Here is a 13,683-nt window from a genome sequence, read left to right as displayed (position 1 = left end):
CTGCGCCCGGACCTCCCCCCCCCCCCCCCACTCACCCCGTCGGCTTTCGTCCGCCATTGTTGCGGACCTCGGCACGTCGTCACCGTCAATCTGTTGACATTGCTCCGCCCTCGAAGTCATCACATTTGACGCGAGGGCGGGGCCCCAATACAGTGTTTTCGGTGGCTTCACCACCACGAAGGCTTCGAACCGGAAGTGCCCGGAGGACCTGACAGTGACGTCAGTGTCCTCAGAACGTTGAGGGTGAGTTTTATTATATAGGATGTTAGCTACTGTATAATTATAGTACAGCAAGAGACCCTCACTGGATGCCCACCGGAAGGGTGGGAAGGCCAGATTTTAGGACCCAGGCTGTAAAAATACCAGCCAGGTTTAAAAATCTATGACTGGCTGCGCAAGGACTTGCTTTTCCTGTAAGTTAATATGTGTCCCCGCTTGGGATCCATCCACTGGAATAGTGATGGGTCAATTTACATACCTTTAACAGCTAAAAAAAAAACTAAAGAAGTACTGACTAGGCCAAATATCTGTAAAAAGCAGGTCTGAACCACAAACTGGTACAACTGTCACTTTAAATCAGATGGCCCAGAGTATACCTAGATCCAGGAAGACAGAAAGCAGTAGTTATGGGAATTAGAATTCTATTACAGCCCCTAATGCAAACCCAGAGCAGACCTCCTTGTGATTGGGTGACAATGGAGGTTGGAGAAACCATACAGAACCTGTTAGGTAAAATAGGTATCTTTAGTCCCCCGTGGGATCTGGAGTCAGAAAGAGGTCCAAGAGGGGGAAATTAAAACACTACTTTCAACGTTTCCACCTATGCATAAATGTCCCTTCAGCCAAGAATCTACACAGCAGGTTTTAAATCATATTAGTATTTTGTATTTAACAAGGCCATTTTAAGAAGAAAACTGTAATCACTGAAACTCCTTTGTATTTAGTCTTAAAATATAATCATTAAGGGGGGATGTTACCAGCATGGACTACTGTTAAGACAGGTTATTTTACCACTTGTGCTGTTTTAGCACAGATTCCATTTTATGCAATGAGACCTAGTTTCTAATAACTCAGGTTAACAGAAAAATAACCTCTCTTAAAGGTAGCCCACATTGATACCTTCCCCTTTTAAACTTTAATTGTACCATGTTTGAGTAGCCCCTTTACCATCATCTAAATGAATGAACGTGTCTCATTAACATGGAATTTTTCACTATTAAAGGAGTTTTATTTCATTCTCCAGACAGCTGCAACAAGCTAGTGTCCTTCCAGAATCTACATCATGTACAATTGTAGGGGGTCAGATGCAATGTTTTTTATTCTGAAAGAGTAGAAGAAAATAACCAATTATTGAGTTTTGAGCATTGTCCAAATAGGCTATCCACCAGAAAGATCTCTTTTTTTGACTACCTCATCCTATGCCCTTCTCCTTGGGGAGGAAATCACACTTCTGCTTCAAACAAATGCCACAGAAATGATACCACCTCAGGAAAGAAAGAAAGGCTTATATTTCAGATATTTCCTTATGTCCAAGGAATCTGGAGGATTGCATGATTGTGTCCTATTCTAAACTTCAGGAATCTCAATTTATTCTTTGCAAAGAAAAAATTCAAAGTGAACACACTTCTTTCCATCCTTCCCTACTTGATAAAAGGAAAGTGGCTATTCTTGCTGGATCTCATCCCACCTGCAGAAAACATCTACAATTTCATCTGCACACTGAACATTACCAATACAAAGTCCTACCAGCCCTAGGGTTTTCACAAAATGCCTAGCAGTTATAGCAACTCACCTACAAAAAGCAGGGGCATCTGATTTTCCCATATCTTGATGACTGGCTTTGATTGCTCTTCTTGAGAACCCTCACTTTTTCCCTCAGGAATGAAGCAATTCATCTTCAGGGCATAGGTTTTGAGAAGTCAACACCACAACTTTCAAGCTGAATTTCTTTCATAGGAGCTATTTTGTACAAATATCAAGTGAAAACTTTATTGCAAAAAAACTACAAAGAAATTGGACTCTAGCACTTATGCTTTATATCCAGGTTTAATGCTTTCCTTCAGTCACTGCCAGAACCTGCGCTTAGATTTTAGACCGTATGGTAGATGTGAGCCACATCATAACTTTTGCCCATCTCAAAATGAGAAGACTGCATTGAGTTCTTAGATTCCAGTGGAATTGGTGGACCCATTCCTTTTCTACCATGTTCAGCCATAATTTTAGCTGCAGACCATGGTACAATGGTAGATATAAGAACTTAACCTGAAGAGAGGTGTGTCACCTTTGCAACACTGGAATATTATTGTTCCCCAACAGCAGATGTTTCCTCTAAAGAGGAACATGGTCATGAGATTTGTCACCATCTTGGATCAGTGACATCACATGAAGTGGGGTCTGTCACCAGACATCGCCCCTACACCCTCAGAGGAGCATGCGTAGTTGGGTTCTTTTTATTTTTCCCTGCCCTAAAACTTTTTTTTAAAAAATTTTCAGTCATGGACATGGCATTACTGTAGCCTAGTTTTTGTTTTTTTTATAAATGCCAACAGATCAACACAGCTTTCTCTATCATACATGTTGTAAATAAACTATGCAAGTGCTGATTTTTTTTTTTCTGTGTAATATTGCCTGTCTGCTTCATTATCTTGTTTTTTTACAGCCCCTAAAGAACCCCTCCTTATGCAAAGTCTGAATTTTTTTTTTCTCTCTGGCTCTCTGATGCTGTGTTTTTACAGCACCAATGTATTGTATAAAATAATAAACGTCATAAGCTATTGAAGTGACATGAGTGTTCTTATGAAAGTGTAAAATAAACAGGGATCATGTATTTTGAACGCTGACATCTCGCTAACGTTTATGCCTGATCGTCACGTGTTATCATGTTTTGTCTTTTTACGTCCCTTTTAGCGGGAGAGAGATCTGTAAGACATATCCAGACATATTCTACACCAACACACGCTGTGTTAATGCTATATTTTAGAGTTAGCAAGATGTCAGTGCCCTTAAAGCCACTTTCTGGTTTTCACTACTCGCTGCCACACACATACACACACATGAGAAAGCCCTCCATGTTCTAGATTATAAAAGGGCTCTCACTAACCACAATAAATTAAAGCCATTAGAAAATCTCTGCTCTGTTTATTAATTAGATTGCATTAGATTTGTGATATATTGCCTTTCTGTAGTAAACCAAAGGGATTTTCATATTATATACAGGTACTTTCTCTATTCCTAGTGGACCCACAATCTAAGTTCTGTACCTGGGGCAATGGAAGGTTAAAAGACTTACCCAGTGTCACATGGAGCCACAGTGGGAATGGAACCCGGTTCACCCAGTTCTCAGCTCACTGCACTAACCATTAGACCATTCTTCCACATGTCTACTTCAATTCCTCAAAAGCCCATCATTCCACGGGCTAACCCTTAGCCAATTACATGGTTATGTAGTAGGTAATGGCAGATGAAGACCTACATGGTCTGCCCAACAAGGTGGAATAAAATAGCATACTTAATTCTGATATTTATTTGCCATTTTTGGTACACAGACCTCAGAAGTCTGCCTGATGCTGACCTCAACCACTAGAATTGCTATCAAAACCCAGTCCAGCCCATCCTGTTTCTCTCTTTGCTATTTTCAGGACACCAATGGTAGAAGTTTCCCTGACAATGTCCTTACTTCCCCATTGTTAGAGTTGCTTTTTAAGGACCACGCCTACCCACGTTGACACATCAACTGCCATAAGATATTTAAGTTTTGTTTTGAATCCATCTTCTTTCTGGAAAGGGATCTGTGTTTATACCATGCATTTTTTAATTCTGTTGCTGTTTTTGTCTCCATCAAATTTCATTCCAGGCATCTACGACCTTATCCTTGAAATGTATTTCCTGATGTTGCTCCTAAATCTACCACTCTGCAACTTTGGTTCATGTTCTCTAGTTCTACCACTTCCCTGTCTCTGGAAGAGATTTGTTTGAATATTAATATCTTTCATTTATTTAAACATTTTTTTCCTCTAGGGTATACATGTTTAGATCTTTTGGTGCAAACCCCATTTCATTTTTGTTGCCTTCCTCAGAACTTTTTCATGTCTTTTCATATCCTTAGCAAGATATGGCCTCCAAAATTGCCTCACCAATGACTTGTACAGAGATATTAGCACCTCTCTTGTTCTGCTGGTGATACCTCTTATCCATGTTGTTTTACCGCCTTGAAATCTTCGAACACTATGATCCCCAAGGCTCCTTAGGATTTCTACTTCCCAATTGCATCTGTCTGCACTTTTTTGCATTAAACGTCAACTACCAAACATTAGATCATTAGTTTTTGTAGATTGCTTCTCATGTTCTCTACTCCTTCTGGAGGGTCTACTCTGTTACAAAGCTTTGTGTCATCCACAAAAAGACACACTTTTCCTTCTAACCTTCAGCAATGTCACTCACAAATATGTTGAACAGAATTAGCCTGGTACTGATCATTTAGGCACCCCGCTACTCACCCTTCTTTCCTCTGAGTGAATTCCATTCACTACCACCCTCTGCTACCTTTCAGTTAATCCATTTCTAATCCAGTTTACCACCGTGGGTCCCATCCCCAAGCCTCTCAGTTTATTTATGAACCTCCTATGAGGAACAATATCAAAGACTTTGCTTTAATCCAAGTAATGGGATCCTGCACATGCCCTCAATCCAATTCTCTGGTCACCCAGTGAAATAATTCAGTCAGATTCATTTAATGAGAATTGCCTTTCGTAAAGCCAGTTACCTAAGATCTTGTAATTCATTGGATTATTGATATGTCTTCATTACCTTACAGACCACCAAGGTAAGCCTCACTGGTCTGTAGTTTCCAATGTTTTCTCTGTTACCATATTTGTGAAGAGGGACCCCATCTGCTCTTATCCAGTCCTGTGGTACAAATTTATTCCCAGACAGATAATAACATCGGTTTTATAATCCATACTCTCATCCCTGATGTCACTAACTGTTTGATTTGTATTAGCTTTTTGTTTTTATTGTGAGCTCTTTGTGAGTTCTGGTAAGCTGATTACATAGGGTGTTACTTATTTTCACCGAAATCACATCATTTGTTATTCCTGGAGCCATCCACATTATCTGAGGCAGAGAAGGCATTACTTGGGTCTTTTTAGGGAATGGATGTTTCTATATAACAGGGCTTATCCTGCCAGAACCCACAGTAATCCACTTATTCCTGGAATGTTTGATTTTCTGTAGGACTGGGGGCAGATAGGCTTTATATTGAATCTTGGGGAAAGCGCCTTTTAGTGAAAAGGATTCATATTAAATCATGGGAGAGGCTGTTTTTCGTACATACATTTCTTCCCTTAATTGGGTCAATTCTCTTCTCAACATGGATAATTGGAGACAGAGCAAGGTTTAAGCCTTCAAATGGATTCTCTTGACAATGCAGAACAGGTATTGTACTGAATAGAAGTCATTTTTAGTATTTGATAAGGAGCAGTTATGGTAGTGAGATAATTAGGGAGAAGGATACTGAATTGAAAGGAGTACGTAGATTAGGTAGGTTTCCATCCTGTGTTCTTTTCTGTTACAAAGATATAACAGGCATGCAACTCTCAGGGAGATGAAAAGGATTATATATGCATCTAAAAAATCAGCGCTGAAATAGGTGCCCACTAAGAGTATTCTATAAGTGGCACCTAGTTGATATCTCAGTGCCTAAAAATACACACATCCATTTACACCAACAAAACGTGGCATAAATCCCAGCACGTATATTATGCACATAAATTTCAGAATACCCACGAAATGACCATTTCCACGCCCAAAACCATGCCCCTTTTTGCCTGTGCACATTAGAAGTATTCTAATTAGTGCCAATTAGTGCTCATTACAGATCTCTAGGCCAGGGGCGTATCTGAACTGCGGCGGTAGGGGGGGCCAGGGCCAGAGTGAGGGGGCACATTATAGCCCCCCCCCCCGCCGCCGCCACCATTGCCGATCCCCCTCCCCCCAGCCACTGCCATTGCCAACCCTCCCCCTCTGTTGCTCGCCTACCTTCGCTGGCGGGGGACCCCAACCCCCGCCAGCCGAGGTCCGCGTCCTCCTGCCCCTGCCGGCTGCCTTTAAAGAATTCCGTCAGCTGGCGGGGGACCCCCAACCCCCGCCAGCCAAGCCGAGGTCCTTTCATTTTTCCACTGAAGCTGGCGCCGATGAAAGTTTCTTTTGAGTCTGACGTCGCTGCACGTTGTACGTGCAGGACGTCAGACTCAGAAACAGAATGAAGCTGTTTCTGAGTCTGACGTCCTGCACGTACAACGTGCAGCGACGTCAGACTCAAAAGAAACTTTCGTCGGCGCCAGCTTCAGTGGAAAAATGAAAGGACCTCGGCTTGGCTGGCGGGGGTTGGGGGTCCCCCGCCAGCTGACGGAATTCTTTAAAGGCAGCCGGCATGGGCAGGAGGACGCGGACCTCGGCTGGCGGGGATTGGGGTCCCCCGCCAGCGAAGGTAGGCGAGCAACGGAGGGGGAGGGTTGGCAGCGGTAGGGGGTCCAGGGCGAAATCTGCGGGGGCCCAGGCCCCTGAGGCCCCACGCAGATACGCCCCTGCTCTAGGCGCACTATATAGAATTGGGGGGGGGGGGTATATGCGAGAACAATTCTACTATCCATAGAAAACACTTGTTACAACTGAGTAGCATTGCTTTTTGCATGGGCAAGGTGAACTGAGTCAGGCACTTTGGTATTATAGGTATCTTAAGCAGATAATGATGTGAGAATTGCTGAAGTTGCAAAAAATGGGTTGGACAGGACCAAATCCACTGCCCCTGCAATGAAGGCAGGTCCAAGTAGTAGTAACAGGTGAAAGTTTGATACAGTGACCATGTAGCCTGCTCAGTCCCTGCTATCTGTGGAAAATACCTGTTTCAGTTGAGAAACATTGCTTTAAAGTTTGGTAAAACTGATACAAATGGAAACTTTCAATGTATTTTCCTTGGCTACAGAACTGAAGCAAAAGCAAATGTGGGGTGCAGCAAACAAGCTCCATTACTGCAGTCTGCCAAGTTTCTAAAGGACTCTACACAAGGCTAGGCCATTTCCATGCCAGTGCAATCAAAACCACATAACAGGCAAATGTTAAAACAAAATTTACACTTCCTTGCAAAAATCTTCACACCTTTGCACATTTCCATGTTCTACAGTCTAAAAAATACAATTCAGACTGTATTAAATAAGTTTTACTGAACAACATGAAAGAACAATTAAAGAGTATTCAAAGGTTATTTAAGAAACCAAAAAGTCTTGGTTTCAGAAATCCTCACGCCCTTTGTCATAGTTCTGGGTCCAAAACTGCCTTTATAAGGCCCATAATAAGTTAAGTAGAGCTCGCCTTTGTCAAGTTACAGTATTTCAGATAATTCAAATGCTACTAGATGAAAAATCAAGCTGCTTTTGTTTTATGAAGTGAATTTGAAGCAAAGGTCTAAACATGCCAACCAGGATACAGCTGAAAGAATTCCAGGATAAAGGTATTCAAAAGTACATACTGGGAAAGCTATAAGAATATGTTAGTGTGTTGAAGTGTATCCGTTAAGTCACTGTCACATTCATCATGATAAAGTGGAAATGGCTTAGTAGCACAAAGACATTGCCTTGATCAGGTTGTCTTTCCAAAGTCATTGGCCTTTGGTTAAGGAAACTGCTGAAGAAGATTACTGTCAGGCCTAAGCTAACTTTTAAACCAATTCATTGGTTGAGACTAGGGAAAATATTAACTGTTTAGCAAATTCAGTACCGTTCTATAGACGTGATCTGGATGAGTGGGTGGCAAGGAGGACACTGCTGAAGAAAAGCGATGTGCCACATAGAATTTGTGAAGAAACATTTGAGGGGTGTTGCACACAAATGGGAGAAGGTTAGTGGAACTTTTTGGTCTCAGTGCTAAGCAATATTTGTGGCATAAAACAAACGCAGCACATAGCCCTACTAATACCATCCCTACTGTAACATATGGTATTGGAAGTATTTTGTTGTATGAGAATGCTTTGCAGCACTAGGGAAAGGGGAAAGATGAAGAGTGAAATGTACAGGCAGATCCTGGGGGAAATTCCAGTTTGCCATAGATAACCTTTCAGCACAAAGCAAAGGCAAAAATGGAGTGTCTCAGCAAGAAGGAAGTACATGTCTTTCAGTGGTCCAGTCAGAGTTCAAATCTGAATCCAGTAAAACAACTTTGACAAAACTTGCTCTCCACAGAGCATCCCCAGCTAGTTTGAAAGCATTTGAGCTATTCTGCCAAGAAAAATGGGCAAAAACTTTACCAACCCATTCTGTAACGTTGGTAGACACTTAATTGAGTCATGCTTGTTATTTCCAAAAAAAGGAACCACCAAGCACTGAGTTAAGGAGTGTAAACATGCAATTAATACTTTTTGGTTTCTTATTCTTATTACTTTTCAATATTTCTATGATTATAATTCTATATTAAAAGTGGTGTGTAGATCATTGGGAAAAAAATGCAGAATTTGAAAGCTGTAGAAGGATTTGAAGAATTTTTGAGGCATGATATGAAATGTAAATTGGCTAAGTGATAGTCCAAGAATGGAATTCAAATTTTGTTAAATTTCCTTATGATTGTGGTATATTAATATTAATACTATATTATTAGTGTTGTGTGATCAGAGATGTGGATTTTAAATTATTGTCACATGTAACCATGCATCTTTACTCCATTTCTTCTTACTGTTCTGTAATGAATTATGTTTTCAATTTCATCCTGATTGTATGATCCATTAGTAAGAATAATAGAAGTTTCCATAGCATCCCTCTAGACCGTCACAGATGGGTTATGTACTCCACCAGCAGATGGAGACTGAGAACAAACCGAGCTGTCAGTAAGCCTATAAGTGGGCTGTGCAGTCCCCCGAAAGCCAGTCTGCCTCAGTCTCAGCAGATGGTAGCTGTGGTAAGCCTGTGCTGTCCAGATTGGTGGGGGCCCTGGGTTTTTTGAGCATAGTACCCCGGGGCTGTTTGTTTTTCTTCATTTGGAATGTAAGGCTAACTCTCAAAAAAAAAAAAAAGAACCTTACTAATTATTTGGTGGGTTTCTTTCCTGACTGCTGAATAGGGGCAGAGGCCCGTGGGGGGGGGTCTCTCTTACTCCGGGGGGTGTCAAACCCGGGTGGCCGGGTCCTTCCCCCTTCCCCACTGTCCCCCTTTTTTTTAGGGGTGTTCCTTTTGTGTGCCTCGCCTGTCTGGCTCTGTCTTCTGGCAGACCGACAGTCTTGACTGCTGTGGGGTGCTGCCTGTAATAAAGTTAACTTGAAAAAAAAGGGAGCTGGTGATTCAGAAAAGAGAGACGAGCTAGGGGAAAAAAACTACGGCAGTTGTGTGTTCGGCTGCTCAGCTCCCTGGCTTGTCTTCCCGCCGGATCGGTGCGTGCTCAGTTGGGGGGGGGGGGGGGAGCCACTGTGTTTTTTTCTAAGTGGCTATGTCTCAGTGTCTAAAGCGCTGCTCGGCATGTCAGCGTTGGGGTGCTGTTGCAGCTGGGCACTGCACTTTAGAACACTCGGCTGCTGGTTGTGGGGAGCCTGGCTCAGTTCTGCCAGCTGCCAATGCTGATTCTTCGGCAGGCTTGTCTTTGGGTGAGTCGGCTAGGCTGGGGGTCCCGGTTTTGACAGGAACCGCCGCCATCTTGTCCAATGCTTCGGGACACAATCTCTCTTCTCAGAGCCGGCTTTTTCCCTTGGGGCGCTACCGATCTGCCCTGCCCTTACTGATGCTGCTGGGGTGGATATCCCCCCAGAGTTTGTTTTGGCCATGTACAAGGCCTTTGGTTTAAAACAGTAGGACTCTGTCCAGTGGCAGGGGACAGAGCTGCAGTTAGAGCCCGCTGCCTTGCCTCCATGTAAGCGTCATAGGGGGGCTTGGGAGGATGAGGAGGACCATTTGGAATGCACCTCTCCGGTTTCTGAAGTGTTGCCGGCGTGGTCTGAGGAGGAGGACCTCAGGAACTAGGAGCATTCGCTGGAGGATGAGGCCTGGCAGGAGGAGCTGCCTCTGAGAGAGGACCCCTCGGTTGCACATATTTTTCACCGCAAGGAACTATAGGAGCTCATTTCGCAGGTGTCCTCAGTACTATGGTTTGAGGAGGCTCTGCCAGAGGCCCCCAGGTTGCTTCTTAAGGGGGTGTGCAAGTCCTCTTGGTCTTTTCCCATACACCAGGACATTAGGGATGTCATTCAGGCGCAGTGGGCTTCACATGACACCCCTTTCAGGGTAGCTAAGTTGATGGTTCGTGTGTATCCCAGAACAGGATCAAGATTCTTTGAGGCTCCCTACGGTGGATGATGTTTCTGCTGTCACAAAGAAGAGTACGGTGCCTGTGGATGGTGGTACAGCTCTTTGAGACCCCCAGGATCACAGGTTGCTTAAGCAGAGTTTTGATGTGGCTGCCTTGGCTGTGGAGGCGGCGGTTTGCAGGGGATTGGTTGCTTGGGCCTGTTTTCATTGGTCGGAACATATTTTGGAAAGGGATTCTGATGATTGGGCCGTTGTAGATCAGGAGGCCACCAAGTTGGAAATGGGTGCTCTTTACTACCTACTTTATGCTTCTTCTAAATCTATGGCTCTGAGCGTGGTGACCAGGCGATTGTTGAGGCTCCGAACTGGTCGGCAGATGCGGCTTCTAAGTCCAAGCTCACCAAATTCCCTGTCTGTGGCTGCTTGTTATTTGGAGAGGATCTGGATAAGTTGCTGAAGAGCTTGGGTGAGACTAAGGTCCCTCATCTTCCAGAGGATAGGCCTTAGGCAGGTGGTAGAAGAATGCCTGGGAAGTCTCGCTTTCGGGAAGTGCATCGCTACCGGCCTGGCAGAGGAGGCAGGGCTCAGCATAGTAGTTTCTTTCAGCAGGTGCAGTCCTTTCGGGGGGAGGAGCCGTCAGGACTTCAGTCCCTCAGCGGTCGCTTCTGGATGATCTGTCCGATGAAGGTATCAGGTTCCAGTGCTTGGTTCCCATAGGAGTGAGGCGGCGGGACTTTTATGAGGAGTGGACCTGGATTACCTCAGATCAGTGGGTGCTCAGAGTTGTTCGAGAAAGCTATGCTTTGGAGTTTGCCTCTATTTTGGCAGATGCTTTTGTGATGTCTCCTTGTCGTGTGCCTTGGAAAGTGCGAGCAGTTCGCCAGACCCTTTGTCTGCTGTTGGTCTTTACAGGCTGTGGTTCCCATACAGAGTTGGATCAAGGCACAGGTCGTTACTCCATGTACTTTGTGGTACCAAAGAAGGAAGGTTCCTACCACCCTGTTCTGGATCTCAAGGTAGTCAATTGCAATCTTGAGGTTCTTTCTTTTTGCATGGAAACATTGTGCTCAGTTATTCTGGCTGTTCAGCAAGGGGAGTTTCTGTCTTCTTTGGACCTGACGGAGGCATATCTTCATATACCTGTGCACCTGGCTCATCAGCATTTCCTTTGCTTCGCAGTTATGGGGAAGCATTATCAATTTTGTGCACTCCCTTTTGGGTTGGCAACGCCCCTCCCTCCCGTACCTGCTGCAAGGTTATGGTGGTGGTGGTGGCTGCTGCATTGCACAAGGAAGGCATATTGGTGCATCCGTATCTGGACGACTGGCTCATCAGAGCGAAATCGTACCAGGAAAGCGTCAGGGTCATGGCCCGAGTGGTATGTCTTCTGCAGTCCTTGGGCTCGGTAGTCAATGTGGCCAAGAGTCATCTCCAGCCATACCAGTCTGCCCATCTCTTGAGGGGGCACAAGCCTGTATTTGTCTTAGTGGACAGTGGTAACAACGGATGCCAGTCTAGTATGCTAGGGAGTGCATTGTTTGGGACAGGTGGCTCAAAGCATGTGGTCCCTTCCAGAGTCCAGTGGTTCGGTAAATGTGTTGGAACTGAGAGCAATCCGCTTGGCACTCCTTGCATTCCAGCCCCTTCTTCAAGGCACGGCAGTGCGCATAATGTCAGACAACACCAAGGCAGTAGCCCACGTCAATCATTAGGGCGGAACGGAGAGCAGGTCTGTGACACAAGAAGCATCTTTTCTCATGTGGGCAGAGCCCCATCTTTTCTGTCTTTCCGCGGTTCACATGGCAGGAGTGGACAATGTTCAGGTGGAGACCCCAGAGAATACAAACTGAGTCCGGTGACATTCTCACAGATAGTGAGCTGCTGTGGTCTTCCGGTTTTGGACTTGATGGTGACAGTGGCTAATGCTCAGGTGCCTCATTACTTCAGTCACAGGAAGGCGAGCTGAGCAGAGGGTCTCGACGTGCTGCTGCAGTCTTGGCCTGGGGATGGTCTTCTTTATGTTTTTTCCCCCGTGGCCTCTCATCAGCTGAGTTCTTCAACGGGTTCAGCAGTATGCCGGTCTGGTGGTCTTGGTGGCTCTGGACTGGCCTCGCAGACTTTGATACACGGATCTCATTCATCTCCTGGTGGAAGAGCTATTTCCGCTCGCACCAGCGTCGGACCTTCTGTTGCAGGGGCCAGTGTTCATGTCCGATCCAGCTTGGTTCTCACTTATGGCGTGGCTCTTGAGAGGGCACGTTTGCTGAAGAAAGGTTTTTCGGCTCCTGTCATTGCCATTATTCTGCGTTCTAGGAAGAGGTCTACTTCTCTTGTGTATGTATGTGTCTGGCAAATTTTTGAGGACTGGTGTGCGGATCGGTCCATTATGCCTCTTCGGTGCTGCAGGTGCTGAATTTTTTGCAGGCTGGATTGGATAAGGGTTTTGTTTTATCTCGCTAAAAGTACAGTTAACAGCTGTGGCCTGTTTTTGAGGTCTTGTTCAGGGTCATCCTTTGAGTTCCCTACTGGATGTGTTTCTTTTCTTTAGAGGTATGTGCCTTATTAGGCATCCGGTGTGTCGGCCGATTTCTTCATGGGATCTTAACCTTGTGCTATCAGTACTTGCGTCGGCGCCTTTTGAGCCTTTGTCGGGTTGTACTCTGAAGGATTTGACCTTGAAGACAATGCTGCTGGTGGCTCTCTTCGTCCTGTCGATGGGTGTCTGAGTTGCAGGCTTTGTCCTGAAGACCTCCCTTCTCCAGTGCTTTAAAGACATGGTCTCTCTCCAGATGATTCCCGCCTTCCTTCCTAAAGTGATCTCTCCATTTCATCTGAATCAGAAGGTCTCCTTACCCGTTTTGTGAGACCCGTTTTGTGAGACAGTTTGGGAGAACAGCAATGGTTGCACCGGTTGGATGTCCACAGGATGCTCCGTCATTATTTGCGAGTGTCTCGGGAGTTTCACCACTCGGATTGGCTCTTTGTTCTGTTAGGGGGGTCTTGTATGGACAAGGTTGCATCCAAGGCTACTATTGCCCAGTGGGTGAAGGAGGCGGTGGCCTCAGCCTATTTGCTTCGGAAGCAGACTATTCCCTCTTTCTTGAAGGCTCATTGTACACAGGCTGTAGCCTCCTCTTGGGTGAATCATTCTTTGGTCTCTCTGTAGGAGATTTGTAGAGTGGTGACTTGGTCTTCTCTGCATGCCTTTACATGTCATCGGTTGGATGTGTATGCTCGTCAGGTGTGCAGTTTGGGACCAGTGTGCTCACTGCGGGGCTCTGGGGGCCCACCCATGATGGTCACTGCTCTGGTACTCATCTGTGCCGGTCTAGAGGGACGCTATGGAAGGAGCAATTAGATCTTATCTGCTTATTGGCTTTCCTTTAGTCTCTCTAGACTGGCA

At 45.0% G+C, this 13,683-nt stretch overlaps 1 protein-coding gene across 1 annotated transcript in view; it reads left to right on the top strand.

Annotated features, from left to right (window-relative positions):
• Window positions 1-13,683, top strand: part of RTTN (rotatin) — a 478,682-nt gene that overhangs the window by 437,595 nt on the left and 27,404 nt on the right. The window lies entirely within an intron of this gene.

The sequence above is a fragment of the Microcaecilia unicolor genome, chromosome 1 (assembly GCF_901765095.1).
Source record: "Microcaecilia unicolor chromosome 1, aMicUni1.1, whole genome shotgun sequence".
In the NCBI taxonomy this organism is placed as follows: Eukaryota; Metazoa; Chordata; class Amphibia; order Gymnophiona; family Siphonopidae; genus Microcaecilia; species Microcaecilia unicolor.
This window is presented reverse-complemented; position numbering and strand designations above follow the sequence as displayed.